Raw genomic sequence first — 13,279 nt, forward strand, 5'->3', positions numbered from 1 at the left:
TGTAAAATATGGCTCAGTACGTACTGTTAGAAATATTGTCTTTTTTTATTTTACATAGATAAGAATACAGCACAAGACACACACCATAACAATATACATAAGTGATAAATTATTATAAAATACTAACAAAGTATAGAAATCTATGAACAAAAAACTACCAATATTTATATTATTAAATATATATGTTGAAGCACACACCTAAATAAACTTATAATGATAAAACAAAGAATACATTCAAGTCAGGTCAAGAATCTTTTATTGTCCTTTTGACCACATATAGCTGATGCAGTACACAGTGAAATGAGACCACGTTCCTCCAGGACCCTGGTGCTACATAAACAACATAACATAATTACAAAACACAGAGCTAAGGACGGAAAGTAAGCTGTCCTAGCTTCATAAAGTACATTGTGTGCAACTTGGTGCTAACAGTGCAAGACAAAAGACAGTGCAAAGAGATAATACAGTACGTATAGCAGCAGTTGAATAATGAGCAAATACAATTCAAATAATACATTATTTAATACATGTACCCTAATAATAAATACAAGTGACAAATTATAAAATAGCAATATATTAAACTATAAACAAAACAGAAAAATACTATTTAAACATCAAATGTTGAAATATAAAATACATGTAACTTTGTAAGAATACAAGCACTATATGCAACATAATCTATATTTTCTTTATTTTTTTGAGCAACTGCTGTTTCGTCTCTGTCACTGGACAATAAATTCTGGCCTTGTCCTGGCTATGTCCAGTTGCTGATGTCCTAGAACGACCACACTTTCTGCAAGTGTCAGCCTTCACTTAATGTATGCACGTGGTTGACATGGCACAGGTGGTTGAAATGCTGTTGGAGGAACACGGCTTGGTTGATGGACCATCACGTAGGGTGGAGTGCTGCTGGGCTGGGGAGTGCTGGTTGCTGAGGCTCCAGGGTCCATGTCCAGGGTCCGAATGTGGGTTCGGTGTGGGGACCATGCTTGATAAAAGTGCTGGGCTCGATGGAAACAGCACCAGCTTGCGCCAGTATGACTAAAACATGATGAAAAAAATATACATTAACAGTCTACATATATGGCAGTAAAATTTAAGCAGTGGGTAAAGAGTTTAGGTGAGATATTTCAGATGTAATATACTGAGATGAATAATACCAGTACACTATGATGAATAATACCAGTACACTATGATGAATAATACCAGTACACTATGATGAATAATACCAGTACACTATGATGTATAATTTTTTTGTTTATTTATAACACTTATCAATACATGATACACATCGAGGCATGGATTTAAACAAAAAACAGCTCTTACCTGGGGCGGTATAATGTTCCACATCCTCCTAAAAATTAAGGTTACTCACAGCACATGATTATAATACTCCAAAAGTTATTTCAAAAATGATCTATTATCTATAAAGCTATTGCAAAAAATTATCGAATAATAAACACAAACTAAAGTTAAAATATGAAGTCTAAACGAACCAGCGTGTGCGCTCTGCTTAAATGTCAGTTTAAAGACGATACGAATTAAAAAAAACAAACCTCTTCACTCACTCTAGCTGACGCAATCACACTAATAATAATAATGATAAATAGTGACGATAACAAGACTAACAATAATAATAATAATAACAATAATAATAATAATAATAATAATAATAATAATAACAAACATCATCATCATCTCCGTGACCCTAATGCGCACGTGGGGTCGCATCTCTTCATCTTTGACGTCATCTGCGTCATCGCTGCTCTAGAGTGGTTTATTTGTATTTAAACTGTCTCCATGGTGATGACGCGTTCATCGAGTAGTTTCAAGTCAAAACCTGCATTGAGTTTCTGCGTGGCAACAGATAAACATCGTCTCCATCACCACAACTCTACAGATCTACAACTCTACAAGTCAACTCTACAAGTCAACTCTACAATCAGCGACTTTCAACGAAGGACTTCTGACCACACCATGTCTATCCGAGGATTTCTTCAGGGACTGAAGAACTGGACTCTGGGTGAGATCGCCTGTGCTGCGGGTCTGGTCACTCTGTCTGCCGGTGCGGGATACTTCATTTACCGCAGCCTCCGGACAGAAAGAGCTCCTCCTGACCACACTGAGCTTCCTCAAGGTAGGAGGAGCTTTATCCTACCTCGTGATTTTATTGTCTCACTGATTTTACAATGAATCCAGTAGAAGGTACAGTGTTACAGTCTAATGTTATGTAGCTAACAAGCGACCTCATCTACTGCTAACAATTAGCCTCATGCTAGTTATCGTGCTAGCGAACTTGGCTACTGGTTTAAATTACACAATAAAGTCCTTAAACTTGGTTCAAGAATGTATTTTATTTCTACAATGAATTATTTACCCTGTTAGTAGGTCACTTTTAACAGCCCTGGCTACTGGTTTTACACTAAATCATGCTTAGCCTTGTGATTCTCCAGCTAGCGCGCTAACAGACTTTAGCCGATTTTTAGCGATTTAAATGACACTGTAATAGTTGGACTTATCATATCTACAACTTATCATATTCTCAAGCTCTAGAGAACCTGTCTATTTGTTGTAATTATTACGCAATTAATTGGTAAATATAATATAAATATAATGTTTAGCCTAATGTTAGTTAAGCTGCTAGCGAACTTGGCTGTTGGTTTAAAGACACTAAAATCCTGAACCGAGTTGATGAGCTTGAACAACGAGAATTTCATTTATTTCTACAATATAATATTCATCCCCATTAAAAAGTGACTTTTAACAACCCTGACTACTGGTTTTACACTAAATCATGTTTAGACTACTGATTAATCAGCTCTCCTAAAGGGCTTGGTTACAGGTGTATGTTATCTACCTAGAGAACTTCACTAATCATTTTATTTACACAATATCATAGTGAGTATGAAGCTAGTTAGCTTGATGAACTCAGTTTTAATAATTACACAGTATAATATTTGTATAGATTTGGGTGGTGGACAGGGGCAGGAGGTTTTAGAGAGTTTAATCAGTTCACATGTACAGTGAATTTACACAATCTGATTGCTACAATTTGTCTGTTTCTTCACAAGTTAACTAATTATCAAACTTGACAGGTTATTAAGCATTAATAGGAAAGTTTGATGTTGTGTAATTGAAGAGTCAGAATTCTGAGTCCCATAAAAGTGATTTTATTACAGAGCCTGTGGATGTGCTGGGGGAATCAGTAGGTACTCCCTCTGTCCTCCAGGTATGTGTCTGATAAATAGTAATATTTAGCTTCATTTGAAACCTGTAGGTCACTTTTGTCTAAGTGTGTGTGTGTATGTGTGTGTGTGTGTGTGTGTGTGTGTGTGTGTGTGTGCACGTTAAGGTCGTTGAGCCAAACCTGCTGCTGCTGCCCCCCGAACCTCAGGACGAACCTTCAGCTGTCATTCTGGTAAACAAATCATTCATTTATTTACTAAAACCAATCAATAGATTTTAATAGAAGGTTGTGTTTACTGTAAAGAATGTTAGTATGAATCTGATTTGATAAGAAGCACTTATGATCTTCATGCTCTCCATTTCACAGCCGCTCGATGCTGATGAGCCGAACAACGCCTGCCGCGATGTCCAGTGCGTGTCTGCAGACTCCTCCCTCTCCCAGTCTGGGGTATTCTACAGTGCTGCAGCTGAGATACAAACACATAAACACCCTTCTTTACAAGTTCTAATGTTTAGTTTTGTTTCTCTATTTCTAGCCAGTGGACATTAGAAGAGACATAGCTGGAATAATAAGAGGTCCAGAGAGTCGGCTCTACTGCTTTGACACAGCAGAGACATGCTGCTTGACTCGCGAGGTAATCACAGTCTTTATTACTCTGGTGAAGGGAATGGACATTTTTAAATTGACATGGTTTTTAGCATTTTGTTGAAATGTGGATCTTGAATTTATCTGATTGTCATTTGCAGGGATTCCCTTATTATACCAGCTATGAGGGTAGATTCACTGGCATTCAGGTAAGGGACTATTCATTGTGGCATTGTAAAATTATGGTAATTGCGGTGACTAATTTTGTTTGTGTGTTTTAAGGTTGTTGAGCCAACTGTTCAGCTGCTGCCTACTGAAGAAGACCAAGACCCTTCACCTGTTTTTCTGGTAACCAGAGCTTTAAGGAAAGCTATAGAATATTAGTATGACGCTGCTATGATCAGAAGCATTCACGATCTTCCTGCTTTACTTTTCACAGCCACTCGATGCTGGTGAGCTGATCAGCGCCCACCGAAACATACAGTTCCTCTCTTCAGACCCCTCCATCTCCCAGTTTAAGGTATTCTACAGTGCAGCAACTGAGATACAAACACACAAACACCCTTCTTTACAAGTTCTGATGTCTAGTTTTGTTTCTCTATTTCCAGTCAGTGGACATAAAGTCCTACTTCTTGGGGATGATAAGGGGCCCACAGAGTCGTCTGTGTTGGTTTAAAACCACCCACGACACACTGCTTGACTCACCTGGTAATCACAGACTTGATTATTCTGAGGAAGAGAATTGACCTTGATGATTATTAGATGCTCACGTTTGTGAAATAGATCTTGAGTTCCAGCTATTTGTCATTTGCAGGGATTCCCTTATCACACCACCATAGAGGATTGTTTCTCTGGCATACAGGTAAGGGATTATTCGTTGTGGCATTAGGAAACTTTTTGCTAATTGCAGTGACTAATTGTGTTCACTTTAAATTGTTCTTTTAAGTCTGAATCTGGGAGGGTTACAGAGTTCATCTCCTGTAACCGAGTGGAGACATCGTTCATCGTGCCACATTATAACACGGTAAATTTATTGCACTGTCATGAAGTGTATATTGTAGCTAGTAACTTTTGGAATTTTGTCAGATGTACTTTTATTTGTCTGCAGTGACAATATATTTTTTTATTCAGCACAAATCCGTTAAAACGGTAACCTGCGATTACCTGTATGTGGCTGGAGATGGGCAGCTGTACACCTCCACCTGGGAGTATGACCAGAACGACTCTGAGGTAATTCCGAGCTTCAGATCTGATGTGTATCTACATATGTTGCTATTCCCCTGATTCGGATGCTGTAAAACTTACTGTGTGAGTTTTAATGATTTAATGATTTGGATTGCAGGAGAATGAGGAGGAGGTGGAGATGGAGGTGCCCTTTATTTGGTACGATCCTATTCACTGTTTATTGATGTAATAGTGTATTGTATGTTTAACACACACTAAGCATTTACATCTCTTCTTCCTTAGCTGCCATCTCTTAGAAAGAGGGGTGACTGACATCGGCCTGAAGGTGCCCGCTGTCCGTGAGGCGTTCGCTGTGAGTAAAACCTTTCTTCAGCTGCTGTTATTGTGCAGGTAAAGTCCACTCTGCTTTAACGTATATTGTGTGCTGTCTTATATTCAGACTTTGCTTGCCAGCATCCACATCCAGGACTTCTTGTTCATGGTGGGAAAAAGGATTGTCATGCGACTGGCAGCAGCTAACAACCAGGTGACTTTAGAATGATGAAAGACTGTTTGATTTTTGTGATGAAAATCCTTTCAGTTACTCAGTCATAGCCAAAGTGAGTTACAGAGATTTTCTTGTTTGTTTGAACAGGATGTAGTTGGTGTGCAGTTGGCATACGAGGCCCTGATTCGATTCCTGAGGACGCCTTCATATCAGGATTCGATTAAAGCAGAGCTCTCCGGGCCCGATGTAAGCTAATAAACGCCTGTGTGAAATGACAGATGTTTAAACAGAAAAGATTTTGATAATATAGAAAACTGAACGTCAATATGTGAAGCTAATTTCTTTTTGTACCTTTACTCCTCTGTGCAGGTCTACCACTACAACTTGCTGGATATTTTTTATGAGCTGATTCTCTTCGGCTTCTTTAAAAATGGCTCAACACCTCAGCTAGTAAGTGTCTCATCAGGAGATTTAAGTTTCAGAACATGGTCTATTTTACCTCATTTTGATTTCCCTTATTTTTTAATCCTGATAAAACATGGCATTAATGAAGTCTGTTGTCTTTCTTTTTCTAAAGTTTAAGGGAGGATTCTTGGAGCGCCTGCTTCAGCTCATCAGCATGTGGGATATAGACGTGTGGGAGCCTGCAGCAGAGCTGTACTTCAAAGTGCTTATTGTAAAGTGTTCCAATATCTTCTGATGCCACGATACACAAATTCTCAGGATTGTACCTTAAACTCAGTGACACTATGTTGAATCTGTGTGTCATTTGTCAATAGGATCACCTTACACAGCTTTTTGAAGTACTGTTCACTCAGCCTCTGGAGCTCTACAGCAACCCCAGCAGCCTTAGCCTCCATAGTTCAGATTCTCGTCCAGCAGAACATCCAGCAGATGATGAACATTTTGGGAGAAGCTCTGAGCAATGTCTTTCCCTTTGCCCTCTTCATCTTTTTCTTCCTCTGTTTCATTTCATATTTCTTCTTTTCTCTCCACTTCTTTTTCCTACACATTGCTCAGGCTCTCCATAACGTGAGTATGAATTAATTTTATTTCCTATTTTAGATTAATGTGATATTTTTAAAATCTCTTTTTTTCCTACAGGTTGTACAGTGAATCCCAGGACTGAAGAAGGGCTTAACCCTATCTTAAGATCCCTTATCCCTTAATAATCATCCCTTATTAATCTATCCCTCTATTCCTGTCCCACTCCCTCATTCCCATAAATACCTATAGTTCATAAATAGATAAGTAGAATTGATTGTAAAGTAAACTTATATCTGTATAGTGCTTATATGCTTTATTTTAATAAATTTTTATATTTGTTCCTATTTCAGTCTCATTCTGAGTATTTTTAGTCATCAGTATATCTGTATATTTTCCTTTAAAAAGCAACACAAAATGAATGTTTCACTTATATACAGATCCTTTTTAAAGAATTTCTTTTAAATGGTTCACTAAAATGTAAAAAATAGCATTTTATATTATATAATGTATTTATGTATTATACAATATATTATTTAATCTAAAAACACAAGCATGAACACAATGGCAGAAAAGAATGGAGCTCCACATTGAAGTGATAAAACAAGATGAAGGTCTTACAATACACTATACAGTTACTGGGGTGTAGGTATAAATAAAAACATGAGGTAATTATTATTAATTGGTAATCATAGTAATGTAAATAATAGGATAAGGCCTTCAACCTTCCCTCTGCTCTGTTCCCCACCTTTTCTACATGAGGTATCATGCTGACCAGAGAAAGGGTCAGTGTACTGCTCATGATTTTTGAGTTAGTGGTAAACACAAGTCAGTGTCATAGGAAGTCTCTTTCTGTTCCCATCCTCTCCTGTCTTCACTACAGCCATGTAAGTTAAATGCCCCCAACCCCAGATTTTGTTGATCCCGAGCTGCACCCTCGTTGCCGGACACCCGACTTCCTGGCCTGCCCCTTTAGATATACCTCTACTGTGTAATAATTTAAAATCTGTGTAATAATCTGTAATATTGACATGTAATGCTAAGGAGGAATCTTCATCTATCTTCATCAATAAATAAATCCAGGGAGCAACAATCACTTGTGTATTATGTGGGAGAAACTCTTACTCAAGATCATAAAGAGGCAATGTTTGTGACGTAATCCTGGAAAAAGTGTTATATGAGATGGATATTATATCATTATTATTAACCTATCCTTTTTAATAAATGTAATATTTTGTAAAATTTTATTCATGTTTAAAACATTATTCCATGTTATTTAATTCATTCATGTTCTTATTTTCTTTTGGGTAATGAACCAGTATTTTCTTTTTACCACCTGAATAGCTTGTTCTCTTTCCATAGACAATTATGTACTCTTTATCTTGTCTTAGGCCTACAGACTGCATAATGCAGATGTATCCCTGTATAACTGTCTGTTAGACACATTTCAACAGTATCCATCTGACCAATAACCACAAAGAAATAAAGTGACATTCTTTACTTCTGCTTCATTCTTGATTTACTATTGTTGCAGTTCCAAGCTGCTTGATAAAACAACAGAAAAGAGATGTTGAAATGAACAATTCAGAATACCTAGAGGACCTTGTATTATATAAAGCTGCTATAAAAAGTGCATGTGCAGAAATAATCACTCCTCATGGAAAGTTTATTGAATAGAGTATTAAGAAGAAGAAGTATTATAATGTGTGTGTGTGTTGTTTCACAAAGACAGTAAGACAGTACTTAGACAGTAAAGTCTGATCCTGAGGTTGATGAGATGAATGTGTAGGACACTCGGATGGATTATCATAAAGGAGATTCACTGTGAATACCCACAATTTTCACATTTTTAGTTAAGCTATTCTTATTAAAATGATCGTTTTATTTATTAATCTTTAGGAATTCACTGCTTAGAGAAGTGATCTATGAGCAGTAGATATAAAGAGCTGTGCAGTAACTCCAGAGGAAATGAAAGCCATTATTGAGCTGAGTGAAATGTAACAGTTTTATTTTTTATTTTATTAGCAGTAACAACAAAAAGTCTATTTTTAAGAATTTATCTTCAGATGTTTAATATAAGCTGTTTCCTGGTTGACAGGTAATTTCTTTATTTTCTGCTCTCTGGTTGAGCATCGCCTGGCTTGCTTTCTACAGCTTCAGCCTCAGCTTCTTCCTGAACCATGTTTTCAGCCTCATCCACTTCTAAAAAAAAAAAAAATCTTGATTAGCTTTTTCAATATGATGTAATGTTTAGCTTGTATTCATTGACACAGATAAAATGTTGCACTTCAATTCCTCATTAATTTAATATCAGCAGATCACCAGGTACATTACCGATATCATGACATGATATTAATACCTGCTTTGATGACCCGGACTTTCTTCTTTCTTCTGCCATCGTGTCCCTTTTTGCAGGTCCATTTCTTCTTCTGCTTTTCCACAGCTGAATTGCTTTCCACAGCAGATGCATGCTGTTCCTCCTGGTTCTACAGCTTCGGACTCAGCTTCAGCACTGAACCAAGTTTTTCCAGCCTCATCTACTTCGAAAAGAATTTGCATTTTACATGTGGTGTAATGTTTAGATTGTATTCATTGACACAGATATAATGTTTCATATCAATTCCTCATTAATTTAATATCAACCAGATCTCCAGGTACATTGCTGACATTGCCATGACATGAGTATTGTAATATTCACATACCTGCTTTGTTGACCAGGACTTTCTTCTTTCCTCACTCTATGGTGTCCCTCTCGTGGGCCAGAAACAAAATCATGATTCACAATTAAATCTGATATAAAGTTTTGACTAAATTAATTGACTTTGGAACAGATAAACTTCATTATTATTGATATTTATTACATAATTAGGAAATAATATACAATGCTCTTAAACACTACCACTATTGACATTTTGATTATTAATAATACTTTTTTATTAATAAAGGATGAATTGTATTTTTTAAACTTTTTTAATTTTGTTTAGTTACTTATTTCTTTGAGTAGTTTGATGTTCAGAGGATGCGTGTGCAGTTTAGATTTTACAGTTAAAGAGCTTCCATCAATCAGTGTGAGTGATTGCTTTTTACAAACTTCTTCTGGAAAGTTACATGATACACAATTTATTTATTTTATTTTATTTTTCAGCTTCTGTCTGCAGCACCTTCAAAAACATTTATCTTATGAACATTGTCCATGTCGGTTTTGTGGTATCCTGAACTAAATATTATTATCGCAATGGAAAAATGCTTCCTGGATTGAAGCCACTAGGATTGTCACTGTGTGATTACTGCTGTTAATATGCATCCTCACCTAAGTTACTGAGAGAGTTGAGTTTTGGGCTGAAAATAGAAGAAAATCCCTAAATCAGTTGTATGTCTCACTGGGTTCATTTTGTTGACATTTACTTAGCTCATTTTTCTGGCTGCTCGTCATTTCAGCGGTTTTCATAAAGACATTAATATAATTAACATTAAACTAGCATCCAGAGTCACTGCTTGTCGCCCATTTGTACAGAGAGAAACATGGCGATCGCATGGTGTCTGTATTACAAGCTTCTTACAGATTTCTTTTTAATGCTATAAGTCCAGCCCCTGTTCTGTTGTTTACTTGTCATCTCATAATAGGTAAACATTTCTGTGTCAGAGTTTCATACAGTTGAGGATGGGAACTTTAGATTTACATGAGAAGCATTGTGTATAACATGCCCCATACAAGGAAGTATTTATATTTATACATTTTTTATACCTGTGTAGTAATTATACTTTGTTTATCAGGAGAGAAAGAGTTGCTGAAGGAGAAAGAGGCGAAAAAGACTTAGATTACTTTTCCCAGACAAAAAGTACAAACCTTTGCACATAAGTAAACTTTCATATTTAAGCAATGCAAATGTTTTTTAAAGTCTTTTGTAATTGCCTAATGTTTCTAAGCTCCTAATTATTACTCATGTATTGCTTTAATGCTTCGAAAGAAAAGCAGACTTTTACCAGAAGCTCTTTTAGAAAAGCTAGGAACAATAAGTCTGTTTAGAATTTGGTGGGAAGAGAAGGAAAAATGGGGAAGAAGGGAAGAGAGAAAAAGAGAAAAGAAAGAGAGAAGAAAATGTGCGTTTTTCTACAAAGCCAAATCAGAAAAGAAATTCAAAGTCCCCCTCCCATCCACACTGATCCATTTCGAATCCCACCTCAGACAAGGATTAAATATTGCCATTTTTGTTTAGAAATGTGCAACTGTTATTCTACCCAAGTGAAACAGTCCTGTACTGTCAAAATGAGTCAAAGAGTTCTAGAGTCCCGGTGCTGGTTAGATTTGACTTCTATTATTTAATTATCTGCAAAATATGACCTACTGTTAAGAAATATTTGTCATGACACACACCATAACAATATATATACATAAGTGATGAAATTATTATAAAAATACTAACAAAAGTATGAAATCTATAAACGAAAAACTACCAATATTTATATTATTAAGTATAGATTTAATAATATAAATAAAAAAAAGAGATTAAGGATATTTCGGCTTTGGAGTGAAATTTCCAGGATGCTACCCTAAAATGCACTACCTAACCTTTACAGGTGAACTTAATTTGACCTTCTCTACACTTTTGAATGCACACATGTCCCAACTGTTCAGTGTTTCAGTACTTTTTGCACTTAACTTGCTGTTTTTCTAACAAGATGCTTAATGGCAAAATTCACAACTGGTGTTTGATCCATAAGATAAGCGAGCCAATACATTTTCTGGTTCAATTAGAATTGGTATTTAAACAGTCCTCTTCATCATACTGTTCACATTTTGACATCATGAGACACGCAAGACCATACCTAACAATTGATCAAGCAGTACCTCCACCATTGCGAGGCTTCAAGAACTGGGGATGTTCCTCAGAGGGAAGTGGCCACTGAAGCTTACAGTGTCACAGAGTGTCATCCAGCAGAGATTGCGAAAGAGATACAGAGAGACTGGAGAGAAGTCACAGAAAGGCATAGAAGTGGGCGTCCTTTGGCCACATCCCGCTTCATTGTAGAACAGTGCCTTCCCCTCTGCGGTACTGGATGATGAAATGCCACTCCAACTCCAAGGCTTACATTTAAAGAAGGAGATAGAGAGGCACCCAGAGTGTCATGTCAGACCATTTGGAAACCATTTTACATCAATGTGTTCTGTGTGCTAGACGACCTGCAAAAGGGTACCTGACAACCACACCACCAGGCTGACAGGCGTCGGGCCAGGGAGCTTTCTACACTGGATGAGGGACCAGTGGACCTCAGTGCTGTTCTCTGATGAAGAAGTCAATTCACGTTGAGGCCCAGAAATGAGTGGCTGCCAACTTGATGTTGGAGACGTCAAGGAGGGCGCTATGCATCAGCCACACTGTTGTGGGTGAGGTGTTTACAGTCTGGGCAAGTGTGTCTACTCAATACAGAACTGCCCTACATCTTGTAAAAGATAGGTACAGTGACAAGCCAATACTACCCTGAATAACATCATTAATCCAGTTATTTGTTGCCCCTGCATGAACAGCACAGGCTAATTTCTTCATCATGGGCGACAATCCTCCACGGCTCAACGAGGTCGCATCATTAGGAACAGCTGCTGGAGGCTGGGGTACACCTCAAATGGAGTAGCCTGCACTTTCTCAGACCTTCCAGAAATCTAACAGCAGCAGACATTCCCTATTTACATCAACTGGGTCTGAAGTTGAAGCGTGTCTCCAGCTTTAAGTTCCTGGGTATCCACATCTCTGAGAGATCTGTCACAACTGGCATCCTGAACACCTCAACTCTGGTTTGGAAAGGCCTGCAACAGCGTCTTTACTTCCCTAAGGAGACTGAAGAAAAGTTCACCTATCCCCCAAGATCCACAATACAGCTTTTACCGCTGCATCATTGAGAGCATCTTGACGCAGGCTCCATCCACAGTGTGGCATGGCAGCTCCACCAGTGTGTGAAAGAGAAATCATTGCAAAGGAGTTGGCTGAAACACCTTGCTTGCACTGCATCCATCGGCACCCAACTACCTGCCATTGGGTCTCTTCACCACAGTGAGATGTCTGCAGAGCACCACAAAATAATCAAGACTCCTCCCACCCGGGTCCTGAACAAACTGTTCAACCTTCCATCCAGGAGGGGATGCAGGTCCATCCTCACCAGAACCCAGTAGGTTTAGGGGCCAGTTTTTTCCTTCAACCATAAAACTACAGGACTCTACGACTGACCGCTAGAGACACTCATGTCTTTCTACACTTACCACTTTACAGTTCTGCTCCCTCTACTTACATTCTGTTAACCTCATAATATTTTCTCTGTTAAACATGGTGGGGTCTGTTGCTTTTAACATTGGCTGTTACTAATATAAGTTTTTCTCAGTGGCCTGTAATATAATTAATGCTTACATATTGTCCATTTCATAAGATTACACCTAAGTGATTATCTATTTGTCACCTCTATTTATATGAATTTACATATACTATATTTATACACTACTATATAATACTAATATATTATCTATTACTGTTGTACAAACAATTGTACATAATGTACACATTTTAGCTAATTATAATTACACCTGTCCCACTTTATCTACTGTAAATACTGCACTTGAACATACTTCTCTATACACACTCTGACATGCTTATGTTATCTGATGTGTACATATTTACATATTTATCCTGCACTTGTTCATTGTGAATTTCTATAATGTTGTGGCCCCTTCTAGTGAGATGCTAAACAGCATTTCCTATTATGCTATGTACCTGCACTCTGCAATGACAATGAAGTTGGAATCTATCTATCTATCTACATCTATCCCTATCTATCTATCTATCTATCTATTCTCCTATCTATCT

Source organism: Hemibagrus wyckioides, linkage group LG07 (genome assembly GCF_019097595.1).
Source record: "Hemibagrus wyckioides isolate EC202008001 linkage group LG07, SWU_Hwy_1.0, whole genome shotgun sequence".
In the NCBI taxonomy this organism is placed as follows: domain Eukaryota; kingdom Metazoa; phylum Chordata; class Actinopteri; order Siluriformes; family Bagridae; genus Hemibagrus; species Hemibagrus wyckioides.